Source organism: Epinephelus fuscoguttatus, linkage group LG7, assembly GCF_011397635.1.
Source record: "Epinephelus fuscoguttatus linkage group LG7, E.fuscoguttatus.final_Chr_v1".
Taxonomy (NCBI): domain Eukaryota; kingdom Metazoa; phylum Chordata; class Actinopteri; order Perciformes; family Serranidae; genus Epinephelus; species Epinephelus fuscoguttatus.
Window position 1 is genome coordinate 3,895,072 of NC_064758.1, and position 16,916 is coordinate 3,911,987.

The 16,916-nt window shown below is 41.0% G+C and overlaps 1 long non-coding RNA gene across 1 annotated transcript; it reads left to right on the top strand.

The window, feature by feature from the left end:
- Positions 1–1,201: 1,201 nt before the first annotated feature.
- Positions 1,202–11,782, top strand: LOC125892084 (uncharacterized). Its single transcript, XR_007449702.1, has 3 exons — positions 1,202–1,291; positions 11,193–11,300; positions 11,409–11,782. It is a non-coding gene; the product is annotated as an uncharacterized LOC125892084 (long non-coding RNA).
- The last annotated feature ends 5,134 nt before the right edge of the window (positions 11,783–16,916 follow it).

The window sequence follows — 16,916 nt, forward strand, 5'->3', positions numbered from 1 at the left end:
TTGAAGATGTGTGAGAACCATCCATGTTTTTGAAATTGTTGTCTCTTTGTAGCAACATCCATATTTGCAGTGGCTGTGGCTCAGAGGTCCACCAATCGAAAGATAAGCGGTTCGATCCTGGGCTCCTCCAGTCTGCATGTTGAAATATCCTTGAGCAAGGTACTGAACCCCAAATTGCTCCCGATGGCTGTTCCATCGGTGTGTGAGTGTGTTAAAACTGAATGTGACTCGTAGTGTAAAAAGTGCTTTGAGTGGTCAGATTACTAGAAAGGCGCTATAGAAATGCAGGTCCATTTACCATTTACCATATTGAAGCAATGTCTACTGTCATATAAGTCTTAACAGACATGTATACAAATTAACTTGTTGGTGTAGATATACAACCGCGAGGAGGTAATTCTAGTTGGAAACATTTGTGAAATAGAATTCCTCAGCCAATGTACTGGCATGTGCTCTTAGTAAATATATTTATAAATGTCATATTCTACAGATCGACGGGCGGCACGGTGGTGGGGTGGTTAGCACTCTCGCCTCACAGCAAGAGGGTTGCCGGTTCGATCCCGTGCGTGGGAGCCCTTCTGTGAGGAGTTTGCATGTTCTCCCCGTGTCAGCGTGGGTTCTCTCCGGGCACTCCGGCTTCCTCCCACAGTCCAAAGACATGCAGATTGGGGACCAGGTTAATTGATAACTCTAAATTGTCCGTAGGTGTGAATGTGAGCGTGAATGGTTGTCTGTCTCTATGTGTCAGCCCTGTGATAGTCTGGCGACCTGTCCAGGGTGTACCCTGCCTCTCGCCCGATGTCAGCTGGGATAGGCTCCAGCCCCCCCGCGACCCTCAAGAGGATGAAGCAGTTAGAAGATGATGAATGATTATGATGAATGAATTTTTACTGTTAGTAAACAGTATGACATTTTTGGTCAGCAGAGCTTGAGGCAAAACAGTTCTCCACAGATATTAGCTAGTGCTAGCTAGCCAGCTCTGTTAGCTTATTTTAGACAATGGAGCGCACTCTGGCACAAACTGGACCGTTCGTAAATTAGGAGCACTGTCAGAATGTACCGTTTGGTTATCCAGAGCACTGCACTCTCGGAGTGGCAGATCACACTCTAGGCACTCTGTCTGGAGAGATGGAGCAGCAGAGCGCTGGGCAGAGTGAATGTGTGATAAACTTCACTCTCTCTCTGGAACCATGAATGTTACTTGAAAAAGTGAACTCTGACCAATGGGACCAGACTGGTCGACCCATACACTCTCACTCAGTGGATGGATGATTTAACAGGATTGCTGAAGGTAGGATGGTCGGCTTAATGGTTTATTACTTTACCAATCTTACAAAGGAGGACGACATTTGAACAGTTTCCTCCAGTTTGTTTTGCTATCTAAGCTCATGTTAGCTAACGCCCTAAAAAGTTAGCGTTATGGAAAAATCCAATATTCCTCTCAATACCTCCCCAATTTGTGATTAGGTGTTTATTTACAAAAGACAACATTGTAAAAGCAGACAAATAGTTAATAAAAACAAAACAGAGTCATTACAGAAATACTTAACACATTAAATCAGCTCAGTGTCTGTCTGTGGTTTAAAGCTCATCTGTCACTTTGTTGAGTTAAGGATATTGATGGCACTCGGGATGAAGGACTTCTTAAATACATTTGTGGTTGCCAGAGGGACTCTATAGCGCTTCCCAGAGCTCAAGAGTTCAAACTGGCAAAAGAGAGGGTGAGAACTATCTTCCAAGCTATGCCTAGCTTTCTTCCTCGTCCTTTCTGTAAAGAGTTGGGTCAAGGGCTTTTGTGGCCTGCCAACTATTTTACTTGTAAGTGTCACAATCCTACAGAGTTTATTCCTAAATGTACAATTAAGGTGACCATACCAGGCAGGAGGGAGAAAAGTTAAAACACTTTAAACCATAGTTTTGTACACTGATTCTAAGATTTGCTGACTAACACCAAGCCTACTGCACATGACATTATTCACCCCGACAACAGTAAATACGTTTTTCCCTAACCTGATATGAAGTGTGCGCTGCACTTGCAAGCATTTTTGATAATCACCTCCATCCAGTCCTTTAGTCTTATCTCATTTAACCATAGTTGTCTTAGTTTTTGTTGACAGGCAGTGGCGGCTGGTATGCGATAAAGTTTAAGTTTGAGCCATTGTGGTGTTGATCCTAAAAGGGTCTATGATATGATATATTATTATCTCAAAAATGCTCCTTGGGTATTTAACCATGCCAGTATGTCATGCCTATTAGGAGATGACTTTTGTTAAATAAAAGGCTGTAGTGCCAGTATTAAATACATTGCCACTGTTCTATTACCACATAATGGCCATTAAGTGGTCTGAAATAGTAGTACAATTTATGCCAATCACATCAGTCAATGAGGCATGTTTATAAGTGATTCAACTGCATGTTTTTGGCTTTGTGAAACCAGCTGGGCATCAATTAGTCATGTTGCTTTTTCCAGCCAAGGTTTTCAGGGTGGCTGTCAGCTCAGACATGTTGACTCAGGCATGCTAAAGGCTGGTGTTGGAGCAGAGACGTTAGTAAGACAGCCAGCCTCCTCCAGCTTAATTTCAAAGTGCTACTGGAGTGAGGGGATTAGAATGAGTGGGGTGCTGGGACAGGGTGTAAGGGGCGCCGAACAAGGGAGGTTGCTAAAGAGCTCAGTAATTGTACATTCACTAGACTGCTGTGATAATGCAAAAAGACACTAGACATAAGACATAAGACATAAGGGAAACTTTCATACAACATGAAAGATGAGGAAGTGGTTGCAAAAAAGATACTGTCTCACTTTCTGTTGTTGTTGGGGAGCATGAAATCTGCAAGATAAATGAAAGATGGTACACTAAGAACAACAGCAGCCAACAACAGCAGTTGTGGAGGAGCAGGATGGATCTAGAAATTTATTTTTATATTCATTTTTCTGTCTGTTTCACGCTGCTTAAGCACAGTACTTACAAGCTGATATTATTTGCCAATCACAGCAATCTGTCTCCTATAAGCTGATTGTAGAAGGTGCAATCCCCTCACTGTGGTGATCAGACAGCTAGGGTCCAGGTACATAATGTATCTTGGAATAATTATAGGATTTAGGGAGATGTTAGGCTTTGTAAGTGCTTTCATTGTGACAGTGTTGAGTGTTTGACATTGCTGTACTCCCAGTGTACAATACCCCTGTGCCTGCTGCAACGGGGGGGATTGAATTTACAGACATTTCCTGTAATCACTGCATTTCTCCTGGCACCTCCTGCTGTCAGAGTGATAACATTTATGCTGACCATAAATAATCATTACCGCTGACATGTTGCTGCTCCTGTGATCTTTCTGTTGAGGTTCACTGTTCAATACATCACCTGTTTTTCAAATATTTGCAACTTGAATCTTCTCTATTTTGATTTCTTGCTTCTTCTCAGAATATTTGAATATAAATATTATTTTTCCCAACAATCGCACAGATATTGGCCTACTTTGTGAAGGTGTAAAAAAAAACAGCCAGGGTTTGAAGTTCTCTTTCTCTCTGTTTTTTTTTTTTTATTCTTTATGCAACTGCTTCCATCACTTTTTGGTGCAACAAAATGCATGCCTCAGAGGAGAAATGGTGTGAAAGTAGGGGTGAGGGAAAAAAATCCATACACTGTATCATGATGTTTTTGTGTGGCAATATTGTATCGTCACACAGTGCCAAGTATCATTTTATATATATATATATATATATATATATATATATATATATACATAAATGATTAACATTACAAATACAAATTAATCTTTAGGTAGTCTACCAGAATAATATAACCAGATGCTTTTTCAGTCCATTAGACATTTTGCTGCAAAAAAACAAAAACTTTTGTAACACATTACAATGTTAGTTATGATGTTTTAGTAATAGCAAACTAATATAATGTGTAACCAGCGTGGGTGATGTTAGTATATGTTGGATGTGTTTCCATTCACATCCCCTACAACTGCAGAGCAAGGCCAGTGCATGTCTCATTCTTGTGCATAACTCTATTGCTCTCTGGTGCTGTTGTAGCTGACCAGCACACTGGGAACTGGCAGGTGGCTCTGCCAGCTCCGGTGTATTAATTTGCACTTTTTATTTTATTTTATTTTATTTTATTTTTTTATTATTGTACAATAAGATGTTTACAAAACGAGTGAAGACAAGTACATAAACAGACAAACAAGCAGGGCAGACAGCAGACCCAACCATCACAGTGGTGGCGTGGTGAAACCATCCTAATTTCGCAAGCTCATATTCTATTTCGCTAAGCAGTTCAGTCTGGCCATGCAATCATTAATGTGCATTCTGGCATTGGTTAAAGCTTACTGGGCCAATCACAGCTGTTTATTACTTTGGGGCGGGCACCTCATCAGAATAGGAGGGACAAGGAGCGGCATGAATGCATTTCGTAAACAACCAACATGGCTACTGATTTTGAAACTGCGATGGTGAATGTGTTGAATGAACTGGAATGTATATTTTCTTTAAAAGCAGATCAAACAGCTGCACTGAAAGCTTTTATTGAAAAAAAGGATGTGTTTGCCGTCCTTCCTACGGGGTTTGGTAAAAGTTTAATTTACCAGGTGGCTCTGTTGATCGGGAAAAAGATGGGACTCTGTGAAAACCCAGTGGCTATTGTTGTTTCTCCGCTAGTTGCTCTCATGGAGGAGCAGGTCAGGGAAGCGACCAAGCTAGGAATCACAGCCATGCAACTGGGAGTCCACAGTGAGGAGGAAATCCACAAAGATGGCAACACTCTTTCCCAGACATCATCACAGCTTATCTCCGCTGCAGCTTGCTGGTCTGTTTACAGAGGCGTTGTGCTAGTCTACGTCACATGTTTCGTTTACTCTGATTGGTTTTCCATCTTTCCAATTGCGTGAACGGGCACCATTTGCGTTTTGCGAATTGGGTCTGGCAACGCCAGGCTATCACAGTGGAGGCCTGCAGCACTTTTATGGCAGTGACGTGAAAAACTGGGGCCAGTGCTTTCCCAACCCAATGTGTAGGCCTTTTATTTATTTATTCATTTATTTTTCCATTATTATACTTTTTTTTTCCCTCTCTCTTTTTTCTTTGTATTTGGTTGAGGCTAAGATGTCGGTGGGCAACCCCCAGACCCTCAGGAGGTGGTTTGCCCATCCTGTTCAGCACTCCTGATTTATTTTATTATTGTTGTTATTGCCAATCGGCATGGGGAAAACCAGCATCCATTGGCCATGCAGTGCCAGCATCACCACCAAGCAACCCCCGCAAATGGCCGGGCCCAGGGCCATCCCCACTGGGCCACCCCCACACACCAGAGGGCACAGGATTGGGTGGGGAGTTGGGAGTTGTGTTGTGCAATTTGGTGGATTGTGTGTGTGTGTGTGTGTGTGTGTGTGTGTGTGTGTGTGTGTGTGCGCGTGCTCTTGCCAACATATCTAACAGTGGACTTCCACGTCATTACACACTCACAAACAGTGGACTTGACAGCCAACAGGGGACAGTTTTTAAGTCCCCTTTTGGTCATGCTTTAAATCATAATAAAATTCTTTAAATCATAATAAAATTCTTAACATAATACCCTCTTGAACCATGATATGTTTTATTTTTGTAACAAATCATGAAGGCCCAACTTTGGTGAATATCCTTTACTAGCTAATTTCAAGCTTTAGACTATATTAACCTGAAGGGCCATCCAGAGAGCAGCAGAATAATAAACAGAATAAAGAAAACAACTAGTATAACTTTTATCAGACTTTAAGTGGGCATCAGAGTGGTCATATAAAACTTCTCAGTCAAAAAGGAAAACCTTCCTCTTCCTACTTTTCACAAGCACCGGATGTCAATTAAGTCATTTTTTGAAAGTGACTTTGTGCTTAACCCAAACCTATAGGATAATAGAATAAGTACTTAAAAATGTGAAGAAAGGAAGACTTAAAAAAAAAAAAAGCTGTATTTATAGGAATACACTTTGATTTGTATTTGTATGTTTGTATTTGTATGAATTGTGTATACAATGAATTTTCTTGAAAATACACATTATGTAGAAATCTTGTGTTGCATGAATCTATCTTGAAGAGAAAAACTAATCTATTTGGATATGAATCACAGATCCCATATTGTAGTCAAAAATGTGATATTTACACTAACTGCTAATGCCTCTCTCAGATCCATTATAAAAAGACCTCATAAGGTGCTGAAATATTCAGTGTCTTGATGGAGTTCACCTTAATCCTCTCTCAGAATCAAAAAAACAGGATGCAGACCTTTAAAGAAGACTTCATGTGTGGAATATTGTTTTGAAGTTTGACTATAACAAAAAAGATAGATTTTATATATTGACTCAAGTCCCCTTTTTGCTTGTACAAAATGACACAGGTCCCCGCTTGAATATGATGCAGCGACATACACACTCCTTCATGGATGTGAATAAAGTGTCTGGCTCCTGTAAACAATATTGAAGTTAAAATGAATGATTTAAGATGTAAGATTTGCAGGTAATGTCACCTAAGCCTGCATGACCAAACAAAAAAGATAGATTTTATGTTTTTAGGTGTTTTGAGGAAATGAAGAGGAGACACACCGGAGGGAGGGATGTATGGATACACTAATACTGCATAGATTATTTTTTTTCCGATTGACGTTCTTTTTTTTTTTTTTTTACAGATAAAGGCTGTCTGAAGTGATGCACTCACATCTTACACATTAAAGTCTGATGCATGAGTGAATCTTTACACTCTATTGACATTGACTGACAACAGTTACTTCTGATATCTTAGCGTATCTACTACCAAGGACAAGGAAATATTGTTGCAGTCTGTCATTATAAGAAACACAAACTTAATTTTCTAAATTCAGGCACTGTGTCATTTAACTCGTCTTGTGTTTGTGTTATGGTAATGATGAGCATTGTCTGTCATGATGGAGTTAACCATTGTATAGATGGACTGAACAAAACGACACAGGTCCACTGTTGATTACTATCGACCGATATTCACACTCCCTCATGGATGTAGATCTGAAATATAACGGAGATGAATCTTATGAACATAAGAGCCACGAGATGGATTCAAACCCGGGCTGCTGCGGCAACAGCCTTGTACATGGGGCGCCTGCTCTACCACTAAGCCACCGACGCCCCAACAGAGATGAATTTTATGAACATACTCCAAATTATTAGATATTTAAGTATATGTGTTTAATACCTAGCTGTCTACAGGTCCTGTAAATATCACATTTTTGACTACAATATGGGATCTGTGATTCATATCCAAATAGATTAGTTTTTCTCTTCAAGATAGATTCATGCAACACAAGATTTCTACATAATGTGTATTTTCAAGAAAATTCATTGTATACTCACTACAGATTGTACTAGAGGGTCCCCTCTTGTTCTGTCAAAACTGACAGAAGCCAACATTTACACGTAATTATTCATGAGTAAGAACAAAAGAGCAAATCAGCACATTATCCTTTAAAAAAAAAAAAAAAGAATTTTAGAATTTTTAGAATTTCATCTGACCTCATGAATGAGTCTGAAATGAATGCCCTGAAGATGCCTGAACAGCCACAGCAAAGTGTAATAGATGCATGCTTCAAAACCTGTCTTAGATTGACAAATGTTTTTCTCCACTTACATTATTTAAAGGATATACAAATAAGATATAAACCATAGGAGGAAGGGAGCCCTCTCTATAGTGCATACATCACCATCACACACAGGTCATAAAAATGACCAACAACACAGAAGAATATGAATTCCCCCAAGAAATGTTTAGAAATTGAAATTAAAAAATGTCTTCATGATTGTTTTGATATGTGTATCACAGAGAAATGTGTAAATATTGATAACATTAAAGTGAAATCTGTTTTTGAAAGAAACAAAGAAAGTCTTTGCAGTAAACAAACACTGTGAAAGACTGAGCACAGACAGTTACAGTGAAGCATATGGAAGTCCCCTCTTTGAGAGGTAGACATCGCTCAAGGATACAAGTCCCCTCTTGGCAATTTCTTTAAAAAAAAGTAAAAAGCACATTTGCAGTAATATTATGGTAAAAGAGCTTAAAAGTTAATGTTCAATTCTATTTTTGTATTTTTAAAATGCCCAGAAATTGAAGTCCACTGTTGGCAAATGTAACTCGATAGTTCACTGTTGGTCAGGTTTGCTTGTATATGTGTGTGTGTGAGTGTGTGTGTGTGTGTGAGAGAAACACCTGAAGGTTTGAATCTGATAACAATTAAAACAGTAGAGACAGATGTACCAAAAATAGCTTAATAGTGATGCACCTGAAATAGGCACAAAAAACATCTAAAATATAAAAGAGAAGAAAAGGGCAGAATTTTAGCAGAAGACAGACAGAGCTAGAAAGACAGAGACACAGAGAGAGAGAGAGACTAATGGACACAGAGAGAGGGACAAAGACACAGACAGACAGAAAGGGAGAGATGGCAATAAATGCACTTGAAGAAAAAGCACATAGGGCAATGTGCGCATTAAAAACCAAAGTAATCAAATTTTATATTTCAATTATAATCTGGAAAAAATATGTGACAATGTAATTTTACCAATAGCATTATATGGAAGTGAGATCATGGTGGAACATGACTCATGGGCCAAACATCCTGTAGACGCTCTCCACACTGAATTTTACAGAACTCTGAACATTCAGAAGAAAACTCCAAATGATCCCTGTTGAGCAGAACTGGGACATTTTCTTTTATTATTAAACATCCAAAAATGGGCCTTACCATTTTTGACACATCTAAATTTAAGTGCAGAAGACACACTTAAATTCAAATCACTACAAACCCAAGAGTTAAACCCTGAAAACAGCCCCCTCAATCAGCTGATGATGAGACTAAACCATCAGACTCAATACAATAATACACAATAAAACTAATTATGAATCCATCAAAAGATCTATATCTACAATGCTGGAGAAATCAAACAAAAATACAGTATTTCTGGAGTGCTGAGCAAATTACTTGGAAAATGTAGTGAGCTAAGTCACCAGTTACTCTACATCAAAATAAAGTGTCACTACATTTTAGCTATCTGCAGAGAAATGCAGCAAGCTAAGCTACGAGAAAATGGCAAAAGTTACTTGCTACTTGCAAAGCTAATTTTATTTTTTGACTTTATGTCCAGTCAGTGTCAGCCAAACAAACAGGCAGGCAAAAACTGTTCAGTTGAACTATTTATTATAAAATAACAGACTTAAATTAAAACTTTCTTCTTTTCCTTTTCTTGAGGACTTTGTGACATTTGAACATGCCCTCCAATAACATGACATCATCAGTCGGCCTATTGTTCTCTTTCTTTCTCTCTCTCAATGCATTTCTCTGTCTTGACTTCTGTTAGTAGGCTCTCAGGCTCTGTCAGTAATTCAAAAGCAGAATTCCAAAATATATTTTTCACTCAATAAAACCATCATAAATAAAAGCAAGTTATGTAAACAATAAAAAAAATAACAGACCCATCTGAAAACTTTTATTTTTTGGGACATTAGAACATGAACATGTCCTGCAAATAACATGTGACATCAGTATGTCACTCTCTCTCTTCTCTCTTCCTTCTTAATACTGTTCTCTGTTTCTCTAGCTCTTTTCTTCTGTTGTGTTTATTTTCTAGTGACCACTGCAAATCTACTAAATATATACAGTGGGCAAGACACACAAGGGACGCGTCAAGTGCAATATAGCCAATCAGAGGCACAGAAGGGCATGTCTTACCAAGAAAAGTCAATAACGAAGCAGCAAGCCAAAAAACTGAAGGATTAGTATGTGATGTCATACTGAAGTGCTTCCCTCATCTGCATGCCTCGGTGTGGCGCTGGCATCAGTCACATTACTTGTCTTCAGTTTCATTACCTGTACTTTTATCCAGACCGCCGCCGAGAAAAAGTCCACTGCACTTCAAAGCATTTTCTGGGAAAAAGAGCTTGTAACTTTTGTGGATGCAACCACGTTACTTGGTCAGTTTCACTACTGAAAAGCTATTTGATTCAGAAAGTAGTGACGTCAACACCACACTACTGAGAAATGGAATTAAGTTAGGCTGCGTTCAGACTGCAGGCGAATCTGATTCAAATCTGATTCCTTCTCAAATCCTATTTTTAGGGCTGACTGTCCACACTATTTTTAGCAAGTGTCCAAATCGGATTTGGCTCTGTTCAGACTGGGCCACCTTACTGACCAATCTGACAGGTTGCTGTGGCAACAACGTCGGACCGGAGGCGTCATCTAGTGTGTATTGTGTGATGTCATATACTAATTGTGACAGCAACAACAAACAGGAAGATGATGGAGGCAGGTCACCTCAGTTTATTGGCCTTATCACTGTCCAGTCATGGTGCAGAACAACTCAGATGCACTAGACAATTTCAACGCCAGAGGAGGCTGGTAGGCCTATATACAGCAACGCTTCGTGCTGCACAGTTTTGATGATGACCAATGGCTTTCAAACTTCAGAATGTGCCAAGCAACATTTGATATACTGACTGATCGCCTACGACCAAGGCTCACGCGTCTGGACACGCACCTCAGGTGGGCAATACCGGTGGAGAAACGTGTGGCAGTTGCCGTGTGGTGGCTAGCCACGGGGTCAGGTTACCACACCATTGCGCACCTTTTTGGCATCGATAAGGCAACGGTGTGCGTGATCGTCCGTGAGGTGTGTACCGCCTTGACCGCTCTGCAAAAAAAGTACACCAAGATTCCTGAGGGAGATTACCTGCAGCGCATTGTCCGGGGTTTCCTAACACGATGGGGCTACCCTCACTGCGGGGGAAGCATTGTTGGGATGCACATCCCGGTGATAGCACCCCAATACAACCACACTGAATACTTCAACCAAAAAGGGTGGCATTCAGTTATCCTTAAAGCGGTGTGTGATCATCAGTTCAGGTAACAGTTATTGTTTTGCTACTACTGAGCAATAGGATGCTAATCTGAAAAAATGTCATGTTTATAGCTACTTTTGAAAAAGGTCCATGCTCATCACTCTTAGTGATGATTTCAAATGCTTCATTAGGCTATGTTTTAAATCACAGCCTAATGAAGCATTTGAAATGGTAGCCTATTACTGTCATTAATATCCATCTGTAATTTGCAGCAGACTATATGACTTAAAGTTATTATTATTACTATTATTAGGAGGAAGATGTCTATCCATGGTACTTTATCATTGCCACAGGTTCACAAACATCAATGTGGGATATCCAGGGAGTGTTCACGACTGCAGGGTGTTGTTGCGGAACTCTGACCTTACAGAAGAGGCGAGAGGGGAACTCTCTTCCCACAAGTAAGTGTTAATGCTGTTTCTTGGTAAACATCATTTATGTGGAGCAGTCACAGTAGGCATCAGTTTCCAAAATAATCATTTCCCAGCCATATTTTTCTGTCACCTTAGGACACTGAAGTCATTTGTGGCACAGCAGTGCCCATCATGCTTCTCAGTGATCCAGCCCATTCTCTGTGTATAGCTGGATCATCAAGGTATACCCAGAGAATGGGCTGTCAGAGGACCAACGCCGCTTCAGCTACTGTCTTAGTAGAGCCAGAATGACGATCAAGTGTTCATTCGGAAGACTTAAGAGCAGATGGCGATGCTTGAGCAAGCAGTTGGGTGTGGACATCATGAATGTGCCTTATGTCATCACAGGTACCTACTGATATAACTTACTTTGTACACTGTAAGAAATGTCTGTAAAATTAACATTAAGATGCCGTAAAATCATGACATCAAAAATCTGTAACAAGAAAAACAATGAATCAGTGTATATTTTAAAGCAATATATTGTAAAAAACAGAACAATGAATAATTGTTAATTTTACAGTTAGTATATGTGAAAAGGATCATATTTCCTTGTAGAATTTATATGTTACTGTATTATGAACATAGAAAAATTGTAATACTCGAACCAACGCAATACAGTTAAAATTAAAATATGGCTTGTTTTAAAGAACTGAAATAAACTGTATACCATTTTATAAATTCATATGTTGTGATTTTCAGTTAAATGATGTAACTATGATAACATGAAGAAGTTGAGAATCAATATAAACATGTTTCGAACTGAGACCTATTTAACAGCATAGGCTAGTAGAACTGTAGTCAGTGTCAAAACTATATTTTGACACTAGATTGACAGCTCTTTAGCCTATGTGTTAATCAGTTCCCTATTTTTTGTATCATATTATAATTATATTAAGGTTATAATATTATTTTATCAGGTATTTAGTGTTTAGTTTTAGTTTATACAGTCTGTGGTTAAATACGCAGTCCCCTAGGAGATATAGAGGGAAAAAAATGATGGGTGAAGAAGAAAAGGAGGTTCGTCCCTTTATAGAGTCTATAATTTTTGCCCTAGGGGCTCCGTAAATTTAGGTCTGTACTAGTGCTGTAGATTATTTTTTTCCCCGCAGACATAAAGGCCTTGTTAGAATTTCAAACTGCAGGTATCAATCACAGAGCAGCACCGTTTGTGAACTTTTCTGTCATTGGACGCTATGTTATCGCGGGAGCACTTGGCGCGGAGCATACGGACTTGGAATTGTGGGAGCAGAGGCCAGGAGTAGTGAGGAGCAGCAACGCAGAGAGGAATAGCGAGGAGGAGCAGAAAAAAATAGCGACAAGAAGCAGAGAAGAGTAGCAGCAGGGATGACGAGGAGTGGGAGCTGGGACGACGACGAACGGGAGCAGGGAAGACGAGGAACGGGGACACCAGGACAGCAGGGTGAAAGAGGAACCGCAACGTGGAGGAGCAGAGACAAGGAGTGGTAAGCTAACTGACTTTAGCCACTAGTCTGGACTTTTGCAGCTCATGAGTAGTGAGCTTACAAGTGCTTTCAAACTTTAACATGATTACATGCTGTTTTTGTAGCAAAACACTGCTAACATTGAGAGGCTATGTTCTGCATTGCCACATTCATACTGTGCGTTCACACCGGACGCGAGTGAAGCGAATTGCACGCGCGTGACGCGAGTAACGCGCCGCGCGTAACGCGTGGGTTTAGACGCCTCACCATTTTGTTAATTCGCCTTATCGCGTCGCGCGAGTAGCGAGCCCGCCCATTTTCACTAGATAACAACATCTTGCCTGCCATTCTCTCCTGAACCATGGCTGAGATAACCACCATCGCTGCTTTGTACCTGCTCTGGAAGTCCCAGATGCGTCGGAGGGCCAAACGCTGTCGTTTTTGGGTTCACCCTATCCTGCAGAAGCGCATCCAGCTCGGTGAGTTTCACCACCTCCTACAGGAACTCTGTCTGGATGATAGCCGCTTTCAGCGGTACTTCAGGCTGACTGGGGCCCAGTTTGAGGACCTGTTGGCGAGGGTTGGCGCCAGGATCTCCCGGCAGGACACCAACTACAGGCGCTCCATTTCAGCTGCGGAGCGCCTGTCCATCTGTCTCCGGTGAGTAGCAGTTTATTGTTTATTGTCAAAATCATTAAATATTCACTTTATCTAGCAAGTCATACGTCGGCTTATCTGACACTATAGTGGTATGAACCCACATTTTGCTGTGATTCAATTTCAATAAACGGATCAAAAGTATGACGTAATAACGGCATAATATAATGATAATCTTTATTTGTATAACACCTGTCATACCCGAAATGCAGCTCAAAGTGCTTTACAACAAAAAAATACATGCACTGTGTGCTTCACTTTAAAAATAGACATGAAATGAACAAAAAACATGTTAAAAACGTAATGTTACATAAAATTACACACATACATATACAGTATATAAGATAACAGCATGTAAAAGGCTGATGAAATTACTAGTCTACTTCATGATGTCAATTTATGAAAGGTCTGAATTCACGTGCAATTTGTACAATTTATGGGTAAATCCTAGATCTTGACCTGCTTGTCATGCATTTCAATAGAAAATTGGCTCATTTTATCCACTGCAATAATGTAATAGCATAAATACTTGAGTACTTTCACCTGTTCAGCCATATCAATAAAATAGTACAAGTAACAACAGATTTGATGTAGACTGCCACCTACATTCACTTCAACTCAGCTAAATTTAATGTTTTCTTCTATGCTGCAGATACCTGGTCACTGGTGACTCCTTCAGGACCATTGCAAACAGTTTCCGCGTTGGGGTCTCCACTGTTTCCCTGATAGTTCCAGCTGTAGTCACAGCTATTTGGGATTACCTCGTGGAGGAGTTCATGGCTGTGCCCACCACAGAGGAGTGGAGGTCCATCGCAGAGGGGTTTGAGGAGCGGTGGAATTTTCCTCTCTGCTGTGGCGCTGTGGATGGGAAGCATGTGGTCCTGAAAGCCCCTGCACATTCGGGATCCCAGTACCACAACTACAAGGGGACATTCTCAATAGTCCTCCTTGTTGTTGTGGATTCCTGGTATTGCTTCAGGGTGATGGATGTCGGGGGCTACAGCAGGACCAGTGGTGGCGGTATCCTGGCCAGCTCAGCCTTTGGTTGAGCGCTTCGCTCTGGTACCCTCCAGCTGCCTGCTAACCGGCTGTTACCAGGAGCTGACCACAGGGGACCCCAGCCACATGTGTTTGTCGCGGATGAGGCGTTTCCACTCCGGAGAAACCTCATGAGGCCATTCCCCGGGCGCACACTTACCAGAGACCGGCGGATCTACAACTACCGTCTGTCCCGGGCACGGCTGGTGGTGGAGAACGCCTTTGGGATCCTTGCATCCCAGTGGCGGATGTACCGGCGTGCCATGGAGCTCCAGCCCGACATTGCAGAGAAGTGTGTGAAGGCGACCTGTGTCCTGCGCAACTTCCTGCGGAAGACGACCCCAGCGCCTGCAATGAGGGAGAGCATCTCTGATGGTGTGGTGGAGCCTCTGCCAGGTCTGGGAAGACTGGCTGCGAACAAATCAGCAAGAGAGGCCATCAGGGTTCGGGAGACCTTCGCAGCTTACTTCTCGGCAGAGGGAACGGTCCCATGGCAGGCCAACGTCTAGTGTGCAAGCACTCACAAAACGGCTCTTTTAAGAGCCACCTACACATTACTACTGAGCAAACATCCTGCAATATTTATTTTCTTTTGTGTACTTTATGTTAAAAGCTTCTGCACAGCTGGAACCTACACAATACAGTACACAATGTTCTGTGTGTGCAATAAATATATGAAATCAGATGAGAATTGTTTCTGTAGGAAAGAAGACGAAAGACAGCTGAGGTAGATTTTTTTTTATATATACATATATATATATATATATACATATACAGTACAGGCCAAAAGTTTGGACACACCTTCTCATTCAATGCGTTTTCTTTATTTTCATGACTATTTACATTGTAGATTCTCACTGAAGGCATCAAAACTATGAATGAACACATGTGGAGTTATGTACTTAACAAAAAAAGGTGAAATAACTGAAAACATGTTTTATATTCTAGTTTCTTCAAAATAGCCACCCTTTGCTCTGATTACTGCTTTGCACACTCTTGGCATTCCCTCCATGAGCTTCAAGAGGTAGTCACCTGAAATGGTTTTCCAACAGTCTTGAAGGAGTTCCCAGAGGGGTTTAGCACTTGTTGGCCCCTTTGCCTTCACTCTGCGGTCCAGCTCACCCCAAACCATCTCGATTGGGTTCAGGTCCGGTGACTGTGGAGGCCAGGTCATCTGCCGCAGCACTCCATCACTCTCCTTCTTGGTCAAATAGCCCTTACACAGCCTGGAGGTGTGTTTGGGGTCATTGTCCTGTTGAAAAATAAATGATCGTTCAACTAAACGCAAACCGGATGGGATGGCATGTCGCTGCAGGATGCTGTGGTAGCCATGTTGGTTCAGTGTGCCTTCAATTTGAATAAATCCCCAACAGTGTCACCAGCAAAACACCCCACACCATCACACCTCCTCCTCCATGCTTCACAGTGGGAATCAGGCATGTGGAATCCATCCGTTCACATTTTCTGCGTCTCACAAAGACACGGCGGTTGGAACCAAAGATCTCAAATTTGGACTCATCAGATCAAAGCACAGATTTCCACTGGTCTAATGTCCATTCTTTGTGTTTCTTGGCCCAAACAAATCTCTTCTGCTTGTTGCCTCTCCTTAGCAGTGGTTTCCTAGCAGCTATTTGACCATGAAGGCCTGATTCGCGCAGTCTCTTCTTAACAGTTGTTCTAGAGATGGGTCTGCTGCTAGAACTCTGTGTGGCATTCATCTGGTCTCTGATCTGAGCTGCTGTTAACTTGTGATTTCTGAGGCTGGTGACTCGGATGAACTTATCCTCAGAAGCAGAGGTGACTCTTGGTCTTCCTTTCCTGGGTTGGTGCTCATGTGTGCCAGTTTGGTTGTAGCGCTTGATGGTTTTTGCGACTCCACTTGGGGACACATTGCAATTTTCTGGACTGACTGACCTTCATTTCTTAAAGTAATGATGGCCACTCGTTTTTCTTTAGTTAGCTGATTGGTTCTTGCCATAATATGAATTTTAACAGTTGTCCAATAGGGCTGTCGGCTGTGTATTAACCTGACTTCTGCACAACACAACTGATGGTCCCAACCCCATTGATAAAGCAAGAAATTCCACTAATTAACCCTGATAAGGCACACCTGTGAAGTGGAAACCATTTCAGGTGACTACCTCTTGAAGCTCATGGAGAGAATGCCAAGAGTGTGCAAAGCAGTAATCAGAGCAAAGGGTGGCTATTTTGAAGAAACTAGAATATAAAACATGTTTTCAGTTATTTCACCTTTTTTTGTTAAGTACATAACTCCATATGTGTTCATTCATAGTTTTGATGCCTTCAGTGAGAATCTACAATGTAAATAGTCATGAAAATAAAGAAAGTGCATTGAATGAGAAGGTGTGTCCAAACTTTTGGCCTGTACTGTATATATATATATATATATATATATATATATATATAAATCTTGCAGTATAAAACATAAAAAGTGAACATATAT